The sequence below is a fragment of the Anser cygnoides genome, chromosome 1, assembly GCF_040182565.1.
Source record: "Anser cygnoides isolate HZ-2024a breed goose chromosome 1, Taihu_goose_T2T_genome, whole genome shotgun sequence".
NCBI classification, from domain to species: Eukaryota; Metazoa; Chordata; class Aves; order Anseriformes; family Anatidae; genus Anser; species Anser cygnoides.
Genome location: NC_089873.1, coordinates 29,491,855 through 29,512,992, shown reverse-complemented (window position 1 = coordinate 29,512,992; position 21,138 = coordinate 29,491,855). Strand labels below are relative to the sequence as shown.

The window sequence follows — 21,138 nt, the reverse complement described above, 5'->3', positions numbered from 1 at the left end:
GGTGAGCAAAAAGCCACAAGGTGTGGGGAAAAAAGGTTAAAAAACTGTGCTCCGCACTATCACTGTGTCAATAGGAGGGTTTGGCAAGCAAGCGTTCACAGCTGGTCTCTGAACTGCTAACAGGATGTAGTGGTGCGATAAAGGGGCTTTATATATTAATTTCCTAAGTGTCTTCTTGATTTGCAGCAGGAAGCATAAGCAAAACAATGTCAAACAAATTAGCCTTGAAGGTGCCTTTGGAGCAGCGCTCAGCGATCTACCCTTGCCCGGGCGCTCTGAACTCTTCAACCAGGGAGATGCTTGCCCAGGGAAAAGACTATTTCAGAATACGTCTTTAGGGCTGAAACAGCCTGAATTACAGCAGTGGCAAGCTACTGAAGACTGCATATGTTATGGAAACACTTAGTCATCTCCAGTGAGATTCTAATTTGAAATATCTGACCTTCCTAGGTTTCAAAAATAGTGAGACTTTGGCACAGAGAAAGGTAACAACGCACGTAGTAGGACAGGGACCTGTATTGCCTGGGCTTGGAGGAGTGCTCGGGTCTTTCCAGGCTTTGTGAAGACTGTGCAAAAGACCCAGGAGGGTATCTCCCACTCAAGAGCTCAAAATAATTTTAGTCTTCTTACCAGAAATTTAGTGAGAGATCTTGCTATTTCAGCTTGGAGCCAAATCTACTTCTTCCAAAAGAAGCCAAGTTAATGCTGCTTCAGAAGGGTTTAATTTCAGAAGAAACCACACTGAAGCATACTCACATGCAAATCATCTGATGTTTGTCAGATATACTCTTCATTATACCTCAGTGAAGCACCACAGACAAACATTACTTTGATGTGATAAGCAGGGTGATATTAAAGGTGAATACTAGAGTGTGCTATTAAGATGGAGTTTTAAAAATGTACTTACTGAAAGGAATAAAGTCTCCACAGAGGGTGCCTTTTAAGAATAGTCCATCTAAAGAATATTCTCCTAAAGCAAAACATCAAAGAGAGGATAGAAAATGTGTTTTAGGCCAGGATTCTTGAAAGAAATCAAAGACATACGAATTTCATTAAATCACCAAGGAGTTTAGGAGAAGTGGATTCAAAATCTACATGAAAAATATTGCAGCAAGTGAAGAGGGAAAATAAAATATCCAGCAATCTGAGAAAAAAATATAATCTGAGAAAAAAATGGAAATAGAATAATTCAGAAATACCTTAGAGAAAGTTACACTGATAAATGGAAAAACATACGAGATACAGATTTTGATCGGACCACAAAACAAAACAAAACAAAAAAAATAAGCAAAGACCATTTTCAGAACCAACCTGTACATAAACATGATCCTTCAACCTTGAGAAACTGATTATGAAACCTTCTACAAAGGAAAAAAGGGATGGTTGAAGCCTTCTTCTCATTGTATCTCCTAGACTGAAACAACGAGCAAGTTCATAGGAATGAAAATATTGCCTTTAATCATTTAACTACCTGTTAGCAAAAGTACATGCTTTTGCAATATGGCAGTAAATCCTCCTCCTCTGAGTGTCTCAATAACATTGCCACATGGGCAGGAATGACCATGGACCTTAATGAGAAGATGTTTTGCTCTGCCCTGGCAGTCCAGGAGCCACTGTGACATTGTGTACAGGAGCCGCTGAGGCTCATGGAGTTAAAAATCAGCAGCAAAAAGGATCAGAGGGAACAAAATAAGTGCCTTGTAAACATTTTTGAACTCATGGGCTTCCAGCAAGCAGTAACTTGAGCAGCGGCATTGTAACGTGGTTTCCACTTTATCTCCTGTTCAGTTCATTCCTTTATCATTTAAATTACTTCCTTTATATCGCAGGTTTGAATGCTTATTTGCCTGTTCTTTGAGTCAGAAGTTCGTTTCACCTTGGTTGAAAGTGGGGAGTATTTTGTACTGGCAGTGCTCTAGCTAATGCTTCTGCAAGGCTCCTCAGAGGTATGGGGGGACCCCACGGAGAGAGAAGAGCCAGGCTGCTGCTTCCTGGCTAAGCTGTTCAGGCTCCTTCAGTGCCTTTTTGTTAAACAGTGCCAGTTAAGGTGCTGTGAATTCTGTACAAAAATACATGAGCAATGTTAATTATATCTATTCCACATGACATTTTGATGAATGAAATCATAGAAAAGCAAGGGTATCATCCAAATGATATTCTATGTGTCTTCATTACAGTTAGTTATACAGTGCCACTGATAAACGTGTTTCTGTACATAAAATTAGATCCACTAATAAGTACTTTTACCCAAGAGTGTGTCAACAGCTAATGGGTCAGGGACTTGTGTACATAAAAACCCCGATGAATTGGACTGTGGATGCTTATGCCGGACGGTTAAGTGTATGTAATCCTGATACTGTAGTTTAGCTAAGGATGCACCATCAAAGTAAACTGTGATTAAAAATAGGGATATTTAAGGAAGTCATGACATGGACAGTAAAGAGGGAGAGTTTCGATTCATTCAGGGACAACTTCAGAAAGGAGCTGCCTCTGAAACAGGATAGAAGAGCAGACCGGGAAGATAAGGTAAAACAGATAGGATTTGGGTATTTGTGTTACTCAAATGTGGAAAAGAGATTGTGCCTGAATTATACCATATTTAAACCTGAGTTGTTCACATTTAAATTGTTGTGCAGGCTTGGGTAAGACATTATCTGTTTATAATTAACTGTGTTTCTTGGCATACATAACTGCACAATTTTGCTGCAGAGCTGGGAAAAGAAAATGTGTTGAGTTCTTGACCTTACTGACCCTGAGGAACCTATGCAAATTTATGCCCATAAATAAACTGTGCAATTGTTATTATTAGCTAGTTGCACTTCACTGAAGTCTAAAATTCCCTGCTTGTCACATGCCAATATGCTGTGAATGATATTACCGTGCTCTGCTGTAAACTCTGTGTCCAATAAACCTTTGCAGAAGTGTCTCTGTCCTTGCCATATCCTGGAGATGTTTGTGAGGTCTGTCTGAAAGTTCCTTGGGCATCTAAATACAAGCAGCATCTTCACTTGGGCATGTGCAGAAGCTATTTCCTGATGAACAGCTGTTGTAACACAGAATTTGAATGCTTTTCCACCTCAGAGGTTCACCCCTTATGTGTGCTCTGAGAATCCTAATATCACTAAAAGTGAGGGCTGGGGGTCATCTAACCCTCTGCTAGGCTGGACGAGTCTGTGTCTGCATCCCACCTGTCACTTAAGGCTTCTGGTGATGGAGTTTGTACCTTCTCCTCAGGTGGGCTGTTCCGGTGCAAGAAAATGCACCTTAGTATCTAGCTTAGATATGCTTTCTTTGATTAAAGGCTACTGTTTCTTGTCTTATCACCACAGGCATGGATAACAGATCCTTCTTTCTTAGCAAGAGCCAGTCTTTTAGCTGTACATGTTTCTGATCATGTCCTCCACCAACAACACTAACTCTTCCATAACGTTCCCTTAAGTTACGGGTTTTAGACCTTGCACCATTCCCACTGATACTTTGTTTTCTCTGTTTGGTTCCTGTCATCCATAGAGTGTGGTGTCAGCAACTTGACACTGCACGGAATAGCTCAGCTTAGGCCTCCCTGATATTGAATACTTGAGATTGAATCCAGAGGCCTTGCAAAAAACATTGCTGTTTAATTCATTAACTAATGTGGTTCTACTTAGAGCTGACATTTGGGAGCACCTACCCAGGAACAGGACACTCTGATGTCTACCCTTCCCTGAGCCTCTGAGTGTTTGGATCCACACTGCCCCTGTGCCAGGAGAATGCCCTGGTTTCTAGGTGATGTGGGGAGCTCTGCCATCAGCTCCAGTTGATCTGCTCTGCAGCTAGAAAAAGATTTGCTTAGGCAGAGAAAAAAAATATCAGGAGGGAGAAATGCAACCAAATGGTTATGGCACTGAGATGGGAATGGCCTCTGGTGTTAATTGTTTTTTATGCTTGATAGTCCTCACTCGTTTATATTTTCATTGCCAGTCTACTTGAAGGAACTATAATATAGGGCAAACCCAAACAGAAGAATAAAATAAAAATTATAAGGGTTTGCTCTTCTTTGACAGACAGAGATAAGACTGGTGTGCTTAGGTTCAATTTGCACCATTATTCTTATTCCACATCACTGAGATGATGCCTCCATTTCCTAGAACCCACAATAGGTATGGTTCATGTATAAAAATAAAATTCAAACATAAAAAAAACCCATGCATAAGTACTTACAGGGTAAAGACCTGAGCCTTGGCCATAATGAATTCACTAGGAAATACCTTTCTGCAGAAGAACAGCCTTGGAATAACAAATCACCAAATAAAAATGTCTGTTCAAAGCAATGGAAAATTATATCACTTATACTGTGTACATATATACAGGCAGGAAGGCGTGTATGTCTGAAAGAGAGACATGAATTCTAACCTGAATTAAAATGTTAAAAATAGTAGGATCCTGTTGAGCAGAGGTGACATAAGAGGCCTCCTTAGTCTCCTAGTCACCCAGTAGAGCACATCATTCTTTATTGGAAAACTCCTCTATTTTGATCACCAGTACATCATCATACATTACAGTGCTTCATATCTGAATCTTCATTGATTCCTCAGACATCCCACTGCATTATTGTACATTCTGGGACAGTCATGCTGCTTTTGCACATCATCCATAGATACTCAGCTAAGATGATTTATTCATGCCGAGATAAGGAATTGCATGTTCAGGGTGGGCATGGAGTGTGACTTACCAATACAGTGCCCGTGTGCAACTCGGTGTTACTCATCTGTGTAATGTAGCAAATAAATCAAAGTCAGTCTGATGTCAGGACAAACAGAAATTTTCATCTTCCCTTCTTTCATCTTGAAAGTTTGCTGATGGTTAGATTTTCTTTAAAATCTGTGATTTCTCTTGCTCGATATTTTAGCTAGGATGGCATTGTGTGATGAAAGTGAGGTCAGGTGTGCATAAGAAAGGACAAACCATACATGAAAAAAAATTGCAATGCAATGCTTATGTAGAAGCTTAACCGTCACTAAAATGTCTGAAGTATGTGAGATATTTTTGGTGCCAACCAGGTTTCATAGAGTTGGGTGATTGGACGGCAATGCCCTGGGGGCCTTCTATCATCAAATTCCTACCACATTTGCCAGGATGTTTGATACACAGACTATCGGGCTCTGTTGTTATGTGTCTAGGAAGCATAAAAATGCTCTGGTAAGGGTGGCAGCTGATACATAATGCTGTCTCCAACAGTGGGAGAAGAAAGCCCCTGAAAGCAAAAGTGAGTTTGTAGACTTAAAGGTCCCCTTATATAACCAGGTGGTGTAAATTGCCCCAGGTAAGAAGAAAATTAAGGTTTCATTTTTGCAATATGCCACTGACTTACTTGGAGACAAATTGGGACTATTTTTGAGGTGTTTCTATAGCGGTGTGCTACATAAAAGGGAAATATATGAATAGGCAATGTTATATCTTTTGCAAAAATGCATATTTAACATTTTTTTCAGTGGTCTTTTCAATATTATGCAGATTTAACAGTAGTTTGTTTATCCAGTTGAATTGGTATACATATAATTACTAGAAAAAGAGATATTGTTGCTCAGACAAAAACTTTAAGAGCATATTCGCTGTCCAGATGAGCTGAGAATCCACCAGCATATCTGTAACTCATGTGCAACATCAAAAAACTCAACCAACCAACCAACCAACCAAGCAAACAAAAAAGCAAGATGCTCTATCGCGCTTGGCATGGAGATGTTAGCCACCAGAGGGAGTCGTGTGAATACAGTACAAGTGGTTGCACTGGCACAGAAAAGGTCATTAGATATTCCAGAGGTAAGGCTCAAGGATCAAACATTTCTCTTTGTCCACAGCTAATTCCATAACAAATCAACATGCAATTAAAATCAGCTTAAAATTTTGGCTTTTGGCTAAACGTGCCTGGGTGAAAAATTTACTCGGCAGAAAAGCTATCTTGATGTTTCATACTTAACCTTCCTAATTTGTGCAAAGTATGTGTTTGCTCAATAAAACAAAATTGCTAAGTAAGCTATCCAAATTTTACACTTGAAAATACAACTCTGGGACTGAAAATCAAGATGTGCTTTAAATACCACGGACACTTTCACTGAATTAGTATAAAAATCTCAGTAATCTGAAATTTTCCTGGCAACTGCTTTGCTGGTGATAAAGCAGATTACTTCTGATTGCTGTAATGGCTCTGCATTGCTGACAGCAGACTGAGCTGGAGAGCATCATGCGACGAATACTTTGGCTCTGGAGTTGAATAGAAGGTGGAAGAAATACAGTGTTGTTTTTACAGAATTATTCTTTTGATCTGATCCAAAGTTTAAAGAGGTATGGGATCTATTCCAAACAATACTGAAGACTTTTGTCCTGCCAATGTAGTATAAAAGTGCCTTACAACAAACAAGAACAGAAGTTGATATGATCTGATGCTACAGCAAGAAAAAGAAGTCCTCTGGAGAAGTTAGTGCCTTGTTTGGTTTTACTTACTACACTTTAATTCACATTAAATCTGATAGGTACTTTAATATGGAAATGCATGTGCATCCCTCCCTAAAGTAACAAACATATTAAAGGTTTAGGAAGCTTTTCATCACTCACTGAAAACCAGGCTCTTGGTAAGCATAACTGCATAGGGTTAGACTCTGCATGTCAGGAGTAGGAAGAAGCAGGAGAATGAAAGCACTGAAATAGATGAGAAGTTGCAATTCCAAGCCCTGGGGATGCCATAGATCCCCCACAACGTTATGTGGAAGGTAAAGGGTAGTATTAGGACATATAGCATAACATAACATAACATAACAACATATATTTCTATCAATATTTTTTCCTTTGCTTTTCCCTACCTGCCACCTATTCCCCCTTCCTAGTAACCCACTCACTGCGACCCCTCTATAGCACCTACACAGTTTTTCTGCATGTTTTTGTCCAGAACAAAGTGCATTTTAAGGCTAAAATGTGTCACTGAAGGGTGATGCTGAGTCTTTACATACTCTACTTTTTCTATGTGGGTGAATTTAAGAACTTACAGATTTCCTGCCTTTTGGGAGCTGTGACATTTTTCATTCTACAGACCTAACATCCTTATGACCTTTGAAATTTCCATACTCCCATTTCCCTTAAACCTACAATAAACCTAAGATATAAAACTTGCAAAAGTCAAATCCAGACCATGAGGATCTTGCTTTCTAGCTTCCTTCTCATACATAGCAGAGAATTAAGCATCAGAGAAAGGAGCTCCTGTGGCAGTAACCTAGTAATTTTTTACTTTAAATTATTGCACACATAGAACACCATCTGTTCAGAAACACAAACATAATAATTAGGTTAAAATGTTTATAACATTTTTTTACATTGTTTAACATTTTGCAACTTTCATACTTGAAGGCAATTTTTTAAAGTAATTAGAAAAAAATTAATTTAGAAAAAGATAAAATGTAATATATAGTTTAGTTCAGCTAGGTTATTGCACATATTTGAGACTATTGACACTATCCTCATTCATTTTTATGGGGTGCAAACATGGAATTTCATCACAATTTACAGACATAGCTGTGAATCTGCTTTGCTCCTGATACTACACTATAACTCAAGCAAACTTTGTAGGTGTTGTTTTGCTAGCACTTCAGACTGGAGAATGACAGAATCTGCAAAGATTCATTGATCCTGCTGTATATTCATCTCTATTTTTCTTTTCATGTTTCACCCCAGAAAACTGTCATGGGATTTTTCTCTATATCACAACTCGTGTGCTTGGTGTTTGTGAGTGTTTTTATATGATATGTAATGGAGCTGCAGTGTTGTGCCTTCTGGAGCCCTGGGAGGCACAGATATTTGTAGAGGGAAGGAAATATCTTGTCTTTTTCTTTAAAATCAATTAAAATCAATTCAACATATCCAACAATGCTTACATTTACCATAAAACAATGGTAAATACAATTAGTACCTTTACATGTCCCTTTGGAAGAAGAGAGGTGCAGTCACACAGTTTTAAATTGGCCACATGCAAAATTGTGTCCTTTTTCAATTTACAAGTTTTAAATATATGCTGAACTGCCTGGTGGAGTGGGTATTTCAATGACTATTTTACTTTAAAATTGTTCAGAAAGATTATTGGCTAAATTTCTGGCTACAGTTTTATTCACTTTTAAGTGTTAGTAAAACAAGTTTCTCCATTTTTAACAGATAATTTATTTGAATTGATTACATTTAATTACTAGAAAAGAAAAAATGTCTCATTTTTAATGAGATAAAGTTCTTAGTTCAACAAAGATTTTGATTCACTCTAAACTTCAGTTTAGAACTGAACTATCAGTTCTTCTAAACTTCAGTTTAGAACTATCAGATTGAATGTGATATTGTTTTGTATATACTTTAAAAAATCCTTATATAAAATATTAAGTGTTCAAATATTAAAAAAATCATCGTACTTCAGCATAAATACAATTCCAATTTCACATTCTTATCCCAGTTTGGAGATAAATATTTTGAAATATTAGTTTTTCTGCAGAAATGAACATTCTCTTTTCTTACAGGTTGTATTTTACTTGCTTTAGGAATACTGCTACAAACAGTTCAAGCATGAAAACTAATGCATATAACAAACAAGAAATTCATAATGATGTGCTTGCTGCCACGTTAGCTTGGAGACATTGAATCAGATTCTGTAAAATGCTTAGATTTGTAAATAGTTCTTAAAAACATGACTAGGCCAAATCCTTTATCTTTTGTAATATTTTAGGCAACAGAAGAAACTCAGCAATTAAAATGTTGTTCCCAAAGCTAGTTATTTCCCCAAGTCAAATGAGAAATATATGGATTAATTTTTTTGTGCATTTCCTTCTAATTTAGCAAGGAAAACAATGCGGAAGATGGGACATCTTCAGAGCTGATTAAAGAAACCTCTGATGTCAGGGAATACAGAGCTCTTTTAAGAATAGAAAGAATATTAAGCAGCTTTTGAGCAGCACAGCAATGTGACATTTTTACAAGGGACTCATTTGGAAACAAAGTAAAGAGATACTCAAAGAGACTGAGAAGAATGGTGCTGTTTTGCTTTCATACCATTTGAAGATGGCAATGACTTATCCAATGGCAAGTCTCATCCTCAGGAAAGTATCCTTCAGTAAAACCAAATCTCAGAAAAATGGGGAGTGTAGATACTGTCTGATGTGACTGTCTTCTTAATTCTCTCCCCTTCTTAAAGTAACATCTGTGATTTCTAGGGCCTTGATTCTAATCTTGGAAAATTAACCAAGACGTTAACAGGTGAGAAGATACGAATGCTCATGTGAGGAAACAGGAGCACAGTCACAGATCCACTCACAAACAGTTCTTGGATAGGAAGGAGCGATTTCCACAGGCAACGAGTTGAACACCAGTATATCAAACATTTTTATGAGAGAAAAGCCTCTGCAATATTTCAAAAGTATTTCTACCCAAAAGGCTACCTGAAAAAAAAAAAAAAAAAAAGTCTCCACAAAGCTCTTAAGGGCTTCATTGCTGGTCTTTCCTATGGGTGCTGCTCTGAGCATCCAGAGGAACCGACCCCGATTCTGGCAGGTCTGTTGGGATGTGCAACATCCAGTGGAGAGATGGTGACCTTCCCCAGGCCCCAAGATTGGGGCTTCCTCCCCCACTGAAATGCTGCTGTCACCCCTGAGAGAAGCTCCTCTTGATCCCACCTCCTAAGAGAAGGACCTACGAGAAGAACAGACCCATCTGTACTTCTCCTCCCCTCCCTCCGTTGCAATACCTCCCTTACTCCGACTGATATGTGGATGTATAATGAATATAAAGCAGCTGCGTAGGATGCCCTGAAAAGCACGCCTGTTTTCAGCAGTGTGGAAAGCAGAGCAGTTTATTTGGATTCATCACTGCTGTGTGAAATCATGGGTTTTGATTCTCATTCAGGGTGCTCTGAGGTGAAATCCCACTGGAATCCTTTTGAAAACTGGGTAAATGCGAGAAGAATCAGGCTCATTTTATACAGTTATTCCCTGAATGTAGATAAATGCAGATCACCTCAACTCTTTATAAATTGCTTTATTCAGCTGATGTATAACTCCCTTGTGGAAAGCCACAGGCTGCTGAAGTGAGTCTAGATCCAGACTCAGCTGTTTTAATTTGCCTTGCATCTGTTTATTTGCAAAGATATTAAAGGACAAAGTTTTATGAACCTCAACCTATACATGATGGCTTAAGGAAGAAAACCGTCTCTGGGTCTATTTGCCAACTGAACTGGTAACATTTTCCCTATGCACACCTTGAGAGCATTATGATGGGGAAATTGCCATCCCTACTCAGAAAGTAAACCTTCTTCTAGTTAGGTACAACCAAGGCTACTCATGGCTACATTTCTTCCCTTTGTTTTCTTATTTCATGTCCTCTCTGTTGTGACAGGCTGCACTATCTGAGCAATGAGCCGTGAAACTGCATTTGTTCACAAAATGAAGCTAAAGTGATTTGGTCCCAATGCAGCAGAAATTCAGCCATTCGTCTTTACCTGTAAAAGAAGCTTTGTCCCAAGACTTACACAGTGAGATAAAAATAAACAACAAACAAATACAAGTGCCAAAGACCTGGAACCCCTCTGTGGTGTACAGTAGGGATCTGTAAATCTTTATTTGTTCAAACAAACAAACAAAAATGCAAAAGAAGATGAACTCTGAATTTTGTGGCGCACCTCTAAGTGCAAATAATAAAATCATTTCAATAATTATAGCCATATAAGAACTGCTGGAAATCCAGAAATAGCTTGTTTTCCATATGAGGAAAAAGACTATGACAGAACCCCAATTAACAGAGGCTTGGAGCAGAACTGGTCAATATCTTCTTTGAGGTGAGCACACCAACATATCAGAAGGCTCCCAGCCTTCTGCCATAAAATGGTAAATGAAGGAGGCAGATTAAATACAAAGGTTTGAAAACAAATCTTCCAGCATCCTTGTGGGACAAGTCTTTTCTTCCAGAAGAAGCAGCTTCTTGTTTTCCAATCCAGCAGCTTTCAGTGGCTCCCTTTGTGGGGGCTCCTCAGAGTTCCCTGGAAAGCTTCTTGCTTTCCACAACCCTTGAGGTTGACACCATTCCTGTGGCCCGCTCCTTTCAAGCATCTCCTTCAGCTGAACAGGCACAGCTGCATTTGAGGAAAGCACAGTGTTGTTGTGTTTGTTTGTTTGTTTGTTTTTTTCTTCTTCTTCTTTCTTCCCTTTCTCTGATTCTTCCTCACCTTCTGGTGCTTTATCCTCTGCCACGTAGCCACTGTATTATTTTAGATAAAACATACACTGTACAGTACCGTTCACTGTAAACAAACAAACAAACAATAAACCCAAAACACTAATAACACACAAATCAAACAGTCATAGCCTCCACCACATGGGACAGAAAACAGGACAGGGGAACCCTATGCACCATTGTGAACTGCCAAATATCCTGCTCCTGTGGAAGAAGGGAGTGTGGAGGCACTTAAAATGAACAGGCGTTTGATGGAAAAGAATCCTCTTTTCCTCTTGTGGAGTTTCCCAATGCCTGGCCACATTCCTCAGCTGGATGCACAAAAGACGTTTGCCTTAGGGAGATAAAACAAAGAAATGTTATGGAGACACCACACTAATGGAATTTAAAGGTTACGACTGAAATAGCTTTCATTCTAATCCATTTAGTCCCTTTAATTTTCTGAGAAAATTTTGCATTTTAGCCCAATTGTGTTTCCAGGCAAGCCAAACGAGTTTGCTGTTTGATCTACGAAGACAAAGGTAAACCACGTGGAAGCCTCTTGCATCCTCCCAGATACCCACCAAGTGCTGTGCTCTTTCAGGGTCACCAAGCAAAGGCATGCAGTAGTTGTGGCAACCTGATGCAGGTCACTGACTCTGCGCACGATGCTCCTGCATTTTCTTTACTTTGAAAGTAGGGGGGATGTTTGGAATTACTTTCACCTGCAGAAGATTTCTTCTGGGAATGGGACAGTTTGTTCTGTATCAGAACAACATCTTCGCTTAGCACTGGGAGCAAGCCTACCCTCCAACCTCATTCTGAGAAAGGGGAGAGACACAAGATAATATTTGCAAAGCTGGATGTCAAAGAAAAAAAAAACCAGACCTCTGAGTAAAAACAACCCAAATGACCCAGCTTTCATAATAACGAGGAAGCTACACCTCTGATTGCCTCTGGGGTTTTATTTAGTAAATAATCCCTGGCAAAAGCCTGACCAGTGCCTTCATTTGACCACTTATATTTTGGTAAGGTTTGGCAGGTATTCAGCTTAAATATTTTTTTTGTTGCAAAATTTTAAACTTGCCAAGGTGACAAGTTAGTTATGAACATTTCATCAGCTCTAACACTTTTTAAACCCTCAGAGAGATTTCTCCCTTATTTTATTGGAGGATGCCTTGGGTAGAGTGGAATAAAGGATAAGGTGTTAGTGCAGCTAGCTTGAGACCCAGGAGAACCAAGTTCAATTTTCAGCTCCACCATAATCTTCTTGTATGACAGTTCATTGTTTCTGCTTCAGTTCATCATTTTTATTACTTTTGAAACAGAGCTGAATATCTTTCTAGATTTCTTTTCTAACCATGAGTTGTTCAGCTCTGTCTAGTAGTCATTAAATGAAAGTGAATGGCCTAAAAATATGGGATGCTAGAATGGGAAGTTTTTGCGTCTGGGAAATACAAACGATGCTATTTCCTAACTCAGAGCTGTAAAACATACTGCGATGTCAGTAGTTAGGCCATTAAAGTACAGTAACTAAAAATAAAAAAAAATGTTTCTTTAAATATCTGATACAACAAACATAGGTGTTTTTTTTTTTAATGGAATTCTCCAGTATTTGCTATGGAAGGGGGAAAGTATACAATTTTTCCAAAATTTGGAAATACTCTGTCAATAGTGATAGACTACATAAGACATCTGAATACATGATTATGTAAAAACATAAACAAATACTGACAAAACAACACAGCTGTATTGCAGAAGCTTGGTCCAAATTTTTTTTAAGAAAACTCACATTTTTAATACACTTGTGTGGACATAAAATGAATTTGCCAGTACTACTGGATAACAGTATGAAAGCAGTCACTGAATCTGCAAAAAATTAAAGTAGAGTTCTTGATTTTAGTGAACGAATAACAAATTGATTGCCATTGACTCAATGGGCCCCAAATTTCACTCAGAAAATTTTAATTCTTCTCTGGTCTCTAAAGTTATAGATGAGAATGGAAGTGTAGCAGACACAGATATTGTATTGGAAGGTTTTTCATTTACTCATATTAGTGACCATAAAATATGAAGTCTGAAGTTACAGGTTTTTTTGTTTGTTTGTTTTTTGAAGGGTATAAAATGGTTGAAAGACTTTAACACATCTAACACTCCCAGGGTTAGTAGGTCTTTAGCTGAATTTGACAACCCATTTCACACTTTATTTTCCCTTATATTAGAGAAGTGATGCCAGTGAGTTTAAAAAATGCTAAAACTTATGTCTAAAACTTGATTACTCAAAAAGAAATCAATGAGGATTTATCATACCGAGGCCTGAGAATGGGCTGTAAAACTGAATTTATTATGATGCAGTTCATAACAAATAGATTGCTTTGGATTAGAACTGAGAACTAGTGACCGAAGATCCCATTCAAGCATTATTTTTGGAATAATATTTAATATGAGCATGCTTGTTACTTATCAGTCAGAGAAAAAATTATTCCTTAAATTTTGAGAAGAGAGAAAATTCATTTTAAGTGTATTGTATTTCCTTGGGCAAATCTGTAATAACTGTCTGTTTTACTTGTTATTAACAGCTGAATGGATAAAGGTGCACGAGTCAGCCTTCTTCCTCTCTACACTGTCTGTTGGTAAGGATAGTTGTTCAGTTCACTATTTTTTCGAGAGCTCTTGATGATGCAAATGTACAGCAATGCTCTCTCCATGTCATTGAAAGAGACCAGTTTTGGCAGACCACCCTCCAGAAAGGATTAGAGTTTTTTAAGGATCAACACTTAACTTTATAGCTGTTGCCAGATATTTTATGTGATGCCATGTTGACTTTTTTTTTTTGGAAAAAGGATTTTTAGAAATAGGTCTATCTATCTGTCTATCCATCTGTCCGTCTGTCTGTCCGTCCATCCATCCATCCATCCATCCATCCTAGTTTGAAAGTCAGGCAGACATTTGAGGTGGGAAAACTATAGAACACAAATGAGTCTTAAAGATGACATCTCTGTGTAGTAAAATGGAGGTCTAAGGCCACTGTGAGACATAGTCTTCAGTCATTCACATCATTTTAATGACTTTACATGATTTTTGAATCTATTTGTATGCCTGTTAGCTTAATACAAATGACAAATATGTAGCAAGTTTTAACTGTTTTCAGTATGGGAATTAATTAATTTGTGAATGAATTTGCAGTCCTGACCTGTTCATGGCTTTGAGATAATTATGCTGTAATATGTAATCATAAATTATAAGAGAAAACAAATTCCAAGACTAGTCAAACCACAATATACAACATGATTTGGTTAAACAAATTTGACTAAACTAAAAGGTACTTACCTGAAGATGGAGAAAGTTGTTAGAATAAGTTTCCTAGATGTGATTCTGTCTTGAAAACAGGCTAACAGTTATGTAGCGTCATGTAGATAGGAGATACACAGACACTGCCTGTTCTGATGAATCAAAATAATGGGTTATCCTGCTTTTCTCAATATCCTATTGATATTAATAGATATCAGTTAAATCATTCCAAAGATATGACAAACTCTGCACCTAAAGGTAAAGTTCTACAGAAGTTAATGCTAAGCATGTTTACAGACTTTTTTTTTTTTTTTAACCAAATGTACGGAATTTTGAATGATTTACTGCAGTCCATTACATTCTGAACGTTTGTAGAATCACTTCAGTTGGACCATATTGATTTTCAATGGTTCTCTGGATTTCTAATTATACAGTTCTACAGGACTTGACAGCCCCTATCAATGACAAAAAACAGCTTCAATCAGACACTGAAAATGGGACAATCTTGATGAAATAACATGGTTTCATTAATGTCTGCTGCAGAACAGCATCCAGATGCTGTCCTTAGTCATGACTGACTTGCATTTAGAGTGATATAAAGACATAATAATAACATATAAAGACAAACAGTAAAATTCACCTACTCTTTAGCAAGATTGAGGCTTTACTCAGAATTTTTTAATGAACTTGAGCTTACCAACTTATCTTCAGGCTTTTGCAGACTCCCACCAGCCACAAATGGCACAATTCCTGTGCCACTACACAGGAATTTCTGCAGCAGGTAGCAATACAAGGGTGTAAGACAAAATAATGCAATAGATGTAAATATCAGTGGCCCTACATACTTTAAAATTTAAAAGGTGCATAAATCCATCTCTTTTTAGGTCAACACTTGTACATGTGCTTTAATTTACGCTTGTTTTTGAAGCCTACTGAGTCCAATAGGGTTTACCACACTTGTGCTTTCCTGAGCAGGAACCTGCAAGAAGTGTGTGAGGGAAGAAGTGAGCCAAGCTGCCGGAATGTGCTGCTGCCAGAATGTAACTGTAATTTTCATGACAAAATTCTACCAAGCAAATAAAACAAGTAGACAGCTGTAAAGCTCATTGCCTACACAAATAAATGAATATTGTTAATAGAAGCAGTAATGCATACACAGAGAACTTAAGAACTTAGTTAAAAAGAAATATGTTCTTTGAAAACTTCATGAAACGTGGCCTTTACCTTTTGGCCATGATATATTTTATCTTTATACTATCACATCTTGTGGAATTAAGTAAATTGCTGGCCTTAACATCTTGATAATGTGCTTCTCTATGGAAATATTACTTCCCTTGGAAAAGGAGAAAAGAGAATTGGATTTTCCTGAGACTTTTCGAGATGTATCCTCCTTAGTCCAGGAATAATTCATCTGAGAATTTTAATGAAAATTAAGAAAAGTCATAGAATCAAGATATGGTGAGTGTATGGCTTCATTGAAGCTGATATATATATTTTTTTTCTCTGATCTCCAAGTAGCTTGACTTTAACAACTTAGGCTATTTTACAGGTCTCGCTAAGCATCATTTAATAGGAGTTCTATCGTGTAAAATAAAGGTTGTTCCCCTACACTCAACATTTAAGAGACATTGAGGGTTAAAACCAACACTTTTTTTTTTTCTTTTTCTTTCAGTGTTGGGCAGATACTAAGTAGGGAGGGAAATGGATGGGGTCCAGAGCCTGGGACCTACAAATAAATGAAGCCAATTTAAATGTGAGAGAAAATGTGTTGACAAAGGACTTGAAACTAACTGCCTATGGAGAAGGGCTCAGGGAAAAACCCAGCATTCACGTGTCCAAGCTGGGTAACAAGAATATGACATTCTCAGAATCCGTGGCTTTTTTGAAAATATTGACTCATTTTCACAAGTGTGTGTTTTCCTTCTCTCTAGAGAGCACTCTTAAAGATGATTCTATTTCTAGACAGACAGATGCCAGTAACTTAATTTATTCTTCTTAGATTTCACATCTTACACTGTTTGTGAAAGTTGTGCCCAGCTCTTTGCTGTTTTGTTACTGCTGGAGATACTCTAAAAATAATGTGTGTGAGAGTGATATTTTTAGTAATCATTTTAAATTACCTTGTCATTGGTTGCAATCACATTAATCATGTTGAAAATTTTGGGTGCTCAAATAAATGCATGTACCTCCCTAGGAGCATCATTATAATTTAATACTAACATCCTTTCAATACAAGTGGTAGTTTCAATGAGAGAAGTGTAAGATACTAGTTGTTTGTGAGACTAAGGTGAGTTTTTGGAAACTAAGAGATTAACTTCGATTATTTTTCTCAAATAAGACTGATAGGCTAAACAATAATATGAAACTGAAGTGGTCTAGAGGAACAGAAAGGAAGATAAAAGTCTGACATCCGGATCTGTGGACAGATGCAGTGATGAGATTTATAAATCTTGGATCCTGAGACCATTGTCTACATTTCCAATCTTCACCTCTAATGGTGACACGCCATTTTAGGAGGGATGGAGGTCCCTGGGCTGGGAGATGTTCTGAGTTAGTGGCCAAGCTGCTACAAAACCTGGATAATATATATCTTTTGTCCCTCTGAGGACAGTGACACAGCTGCTGCCTGCCATCATTGGAAGAATCGATGGCCCGCCAAGGAGAGCAGCTCTCACTTGGGGATACAATTTGCATATAAGCACTGCTCCCATGGGTAAATTGCCATTATGTAAAATAAACCTTAACAAAGTTCTGCCTTGTGTCATTTTCTTATATGGTAAATGAGTATTACTAAAAGCTCTCTCCTTAAAAAAGGCATCTGTTTGTAGCCCAGCTCATCACTAAGCCATAAGCTTCTAATTTAATTGAGGTTTTCCAATTTAACAACATTTTCTTATTTAAGGCCAAGGTGGTCATTTTTTTTTGTCTTGAAATTGTCTCTTATTGAATTCCTTTCCCATCAGTTAGGAGATAGTTTTTGACATCTTTAAGCCACTCAGATAATAACTTCTGACAGCATCAGTGTGTCTTAGTCATGGCATCCTGAAATGCTACTATTTCTAAAAATATAAGGGAAGATGCCCATGATTTTTATAGTATACTGTAGGTAAATAAATATATAGATTTATTTTTAAGGTATTTTAAAAGAGCTTAGAAAATGCTGCTAGTACTTCAGCATCTTTTGTTGTGAGAAAGTGAACTGTTATTTCTGTCGCTTGTTGAGAACTGCTATCTTAATGGTTTGTGCTTTGTGGCAGTCCTGAGCCTCACAAAGGCTAGGTTGAAAAAATTCATGTCCTTTTTGGAATTCAGGAAACCTGACTGTCTAAAAATTATAGTAAATTCTGCTATTAAAAAATACTATAGCAAAGAGTTTTCATGCTGCTTTATTTTATTTAATGTAATATTAAAGTTGTCCTTAAAACTGCTTTGCAAATGCTTGCACAAGGACAGTATTTTTCATTGCCAATATGTTGTCTAAGTAGGAGTCCTCCAACAAAACATTTTTTGTTGTTTTACACAGATTTTTTTTTTTTTTTTGCTATTTGGGACTCTTATTTTTTTTTAATGAGCAGAAATATTAAATAAGCAAACATGGATAATTATATATGATATATAATATATATCATATAATGTATATATATAATATATATTATATATAACTTATTCTGACATTGTTTCTATCAAGGAAACAAGTCCGTCCATCAAATAAATCTTAAGCATTTATTGGGAGCTGGTAATCACAATGGTTCCACGATCATAGGAGCTCTATGAATTTTTGATCTACTAATATAGAAAAACAAATCTAATTTTCCTTGCTTGTATCACAGTGCACAATACCATGCATAAATGCTCAATAAACTCCAAATTTATGCTTTTTTTTCTTGCTGCAGTATGTTAGATATCAGAAAAAGCTTCATCTAATTACAGCATTCCTACAGAATATGTTATAGGGCATCACCTTCCTCTGAAATCCACTGCATTTTGCTGCAGTGATAGGATTTCTTTTTTCATATTATTCATCTCATGTAACACACTCCCCCATCCCACTCTCTGAAAAATATCTTTTAAATCAAATCACAGTTCCCAGAAATGTATTTCAAAGTCTTCTAAAACATTTGCTCCAGGGCTGAAATCTGCATCTTACCAAATTTCATCAACATAGCACTGCTTGTAAGCCTACAAATCTAAATTATTTAATAAAAGAACTCTTGAAAGAAATTTATATTTATTATGGTAATCTGAAAGTTTGAGTGCTAAAAGGTAGATCTTACCATGAACTGATCACAAAAATTATTGGAAATTAAACTGCTTTACTCATGAGCTCTACAACAGTGTTCAAGTGGAAACTGTGACATCAATGCCTGCAATGACACCGTAGCATTTTCAGTACTGTATTTCATGACTGTGCCCTACAGGCCTTCTGAAGTGAAGGACTATGTTTCAGCAGCACACAAGGTGTTTTTGTGTACAAAATAAAAGGCAAAGTTTGTTCCAGACCCCTTCTCGTTATAACCTTATGGGCAGGATTCCAGTCTCCCCCCTCTCTCCCAGAAATCACTGTTGCTGATCCTCTTAATCTTCACCTTTTATTTTGTGAAGGTTAGCTCAGGATGTGGACTAGAGATGTACAAATATGGTTATTATTTTCTATGCCTTTCTATGCCTAAGCTTTCTTTTTTTTTTTTTCCTTCCTCTTTCAGTTCTCCAAAATAAACAGGTGTTTTACCAGGACACCTAGGTGTTCCTCTTATATGGTTCCAGTTAGTCTAAAATTCATCACTGTGGCTTTTTGTTCCAGAGTATTCTGATGAAAGAGCCTTGAACTTCCAAAAAATGAGTCTTTCTCCCAGAGTCAATAGTCCAAACTTACAGTAATGCTAGTAGATAAACAACTATCAACTGCTCCTTAAAATAACTCTATTAGATTTAAAAGTGTTTTGGTTTTTTTTGGTGTGTGTGATTTTTTGTTTGTTTTTATTTTTAATTATTTCTTGCATTTAGAGTGACCTTGAATTGGATTCAATCTTACTGATCCATAACTCTTGGGTTCAGTTTGAGTATCTTTTTAAAGGAGTAGTAGAACATTTTCCATACTCTAATTCTCCAGCAAAGATATTAGCAACAGATTATATACCACTGCTTACCTCTCCTCTTCTTAAACACTTGCCTTGATTTTTATCAATAACATCGGATCTCAAAAGTATTTAACAAATAAGGCAATGATTTTTATCAGAATTTTGGAGCTAAGGAAATAGAAACACGAGGTTGTGAAGTGACTGCTTCAAAATCAGTTGGAAGACCAGTGCCAGGGCTGAGAACTCAGCTTTCCATTCCCACTGTGGAGGTAATGCTGTCTATCTTGACTTCCTTATCACCAGTGTTACTGGGAATTCCTTCTAGACTGTGGTGCCAGTTTCCCTGTAATTTATTAATTTATTTTAGTGCTGTGTGGGATTTTAAAATTGTCTAGTATTTATCAGAATGAGTAGGTGCTTCTATATTCTCTCTGATGAGCTTTGATATAAAGAAGTATGTCTTGTCAGCAACACGTGTATGCTTGTGAGTGGTTTCCTTTAAACTCTTTGATAGTTTAGCTAGATTTCCTCCAAAGTATGACCTATTATATGGATCCAGCCTGCTTAAACTGTTTTCCTACCCCACAACCTCCTCCTGCAGCCTCTTTTCCAAGTGTCTGCAGGCAGGAGCAGGGAGTGGGATGCTGGTTGAATTCACTGGTTTGTCAGCCTGTGACGTGTTCCCTGCCTCCTTCTTTCCGTCTCTCCACAGCCCCTTCATCAACAACACACGGCTAGATAGATGTGCCTCCAGCACATGATAAAGATAATAACATCTCCCATAATATTAGGAGTGTGTTTGTGGCCCTAGGAGTTCCCTTGTAGATGTGGCTGGATGCTGTTCGTGTGTCATGGTGCTTGATAGATTTATTTGTCTTTTCTTTTTTATGTCTTGATGTCCTTCTCCTCTGATACTGGAGCCTGCTGATGTTACTTGGTATAGTGCCTCCTTTACCTCTCAGATACAGGGCACAGTACTTACTGCTCCATTATTGACAAGACGCCTCACATGAGAAATAGGTCTTACAGGATTTGCAAGGTAAACCTGATATGAAGACATTTGCTTGGCTAACTTCATAGAAAATAATAAATAAAAGTATTAAGTCAGATCTCTCATGTAGATTAATATTCCTGCCTGGATCAGAGCAGATGGCTTGTCCTTGCATTCTTACAGCGAAGTCCTGGTACTGCAAAATAATTTCCTACCTATATTGGGCTTTGATTCTGCAGGTCTTTTTAGTCAGTATACTCTTGCAGTTTAGAACTTGCTTCAGTGTTTTACTTTTGATATGTTTATTTCAGTCTATAAGTGGGGAAATGGACATTTTTATTAGACGACCTACTCAAAATGATGACTTATTAAAAGACGCTGTGGTGCATTTTTCAGGTAGTCCTTACTCCTTTCATAATTAGTCCTGTTTCTTGGAAAGTTTCTCATTCCCCTAGTCCCACCTGCCACTTTACTTACATGTTTCTGGAAGAGGAGAATTGTGTCCTGAATCAGCAAACTCAAAGACTCACTTTTGCAAATCAGTTCTGTAAACAAGGGTGGGTTCAGTTGTGC

General features: G+C 37.5%; 1 protein-coding gene across 5 annotated transcripts in view; it reads right to left on the bottom strand.

The window, feature by feature from the left end:
- Positions 1-10,557: 10,557 nt before the first annotated feature.
- GPR85 (G protein-coupled receptor 85) overlaps positions 10,558-21,138 on the bottom strand; it is a 46,030-nt gene continuing 35,449 nt past the window's right edge. Inside the window, exons 3-5 of one of the 5 annotated variants that reach the window (XR_010829107.1) lie at positions 14,536-14,648; positions 12,998-13,074; positions 10,558-11,560 (exon numbers count right to left, since the gene is read on the bottom strand). The gene's annotated coding sequence lies outside the window, so the exon portion shown is untranslated. Of the gene's footprint in view, positions 14,649-21,138 lie in introns of all 5 variants that reach the window. The other 4 variants (XR_010829103.1, XR_010829106.1, XR_010829105.1 and 1 more) reach the window with 4 other exon arrangements.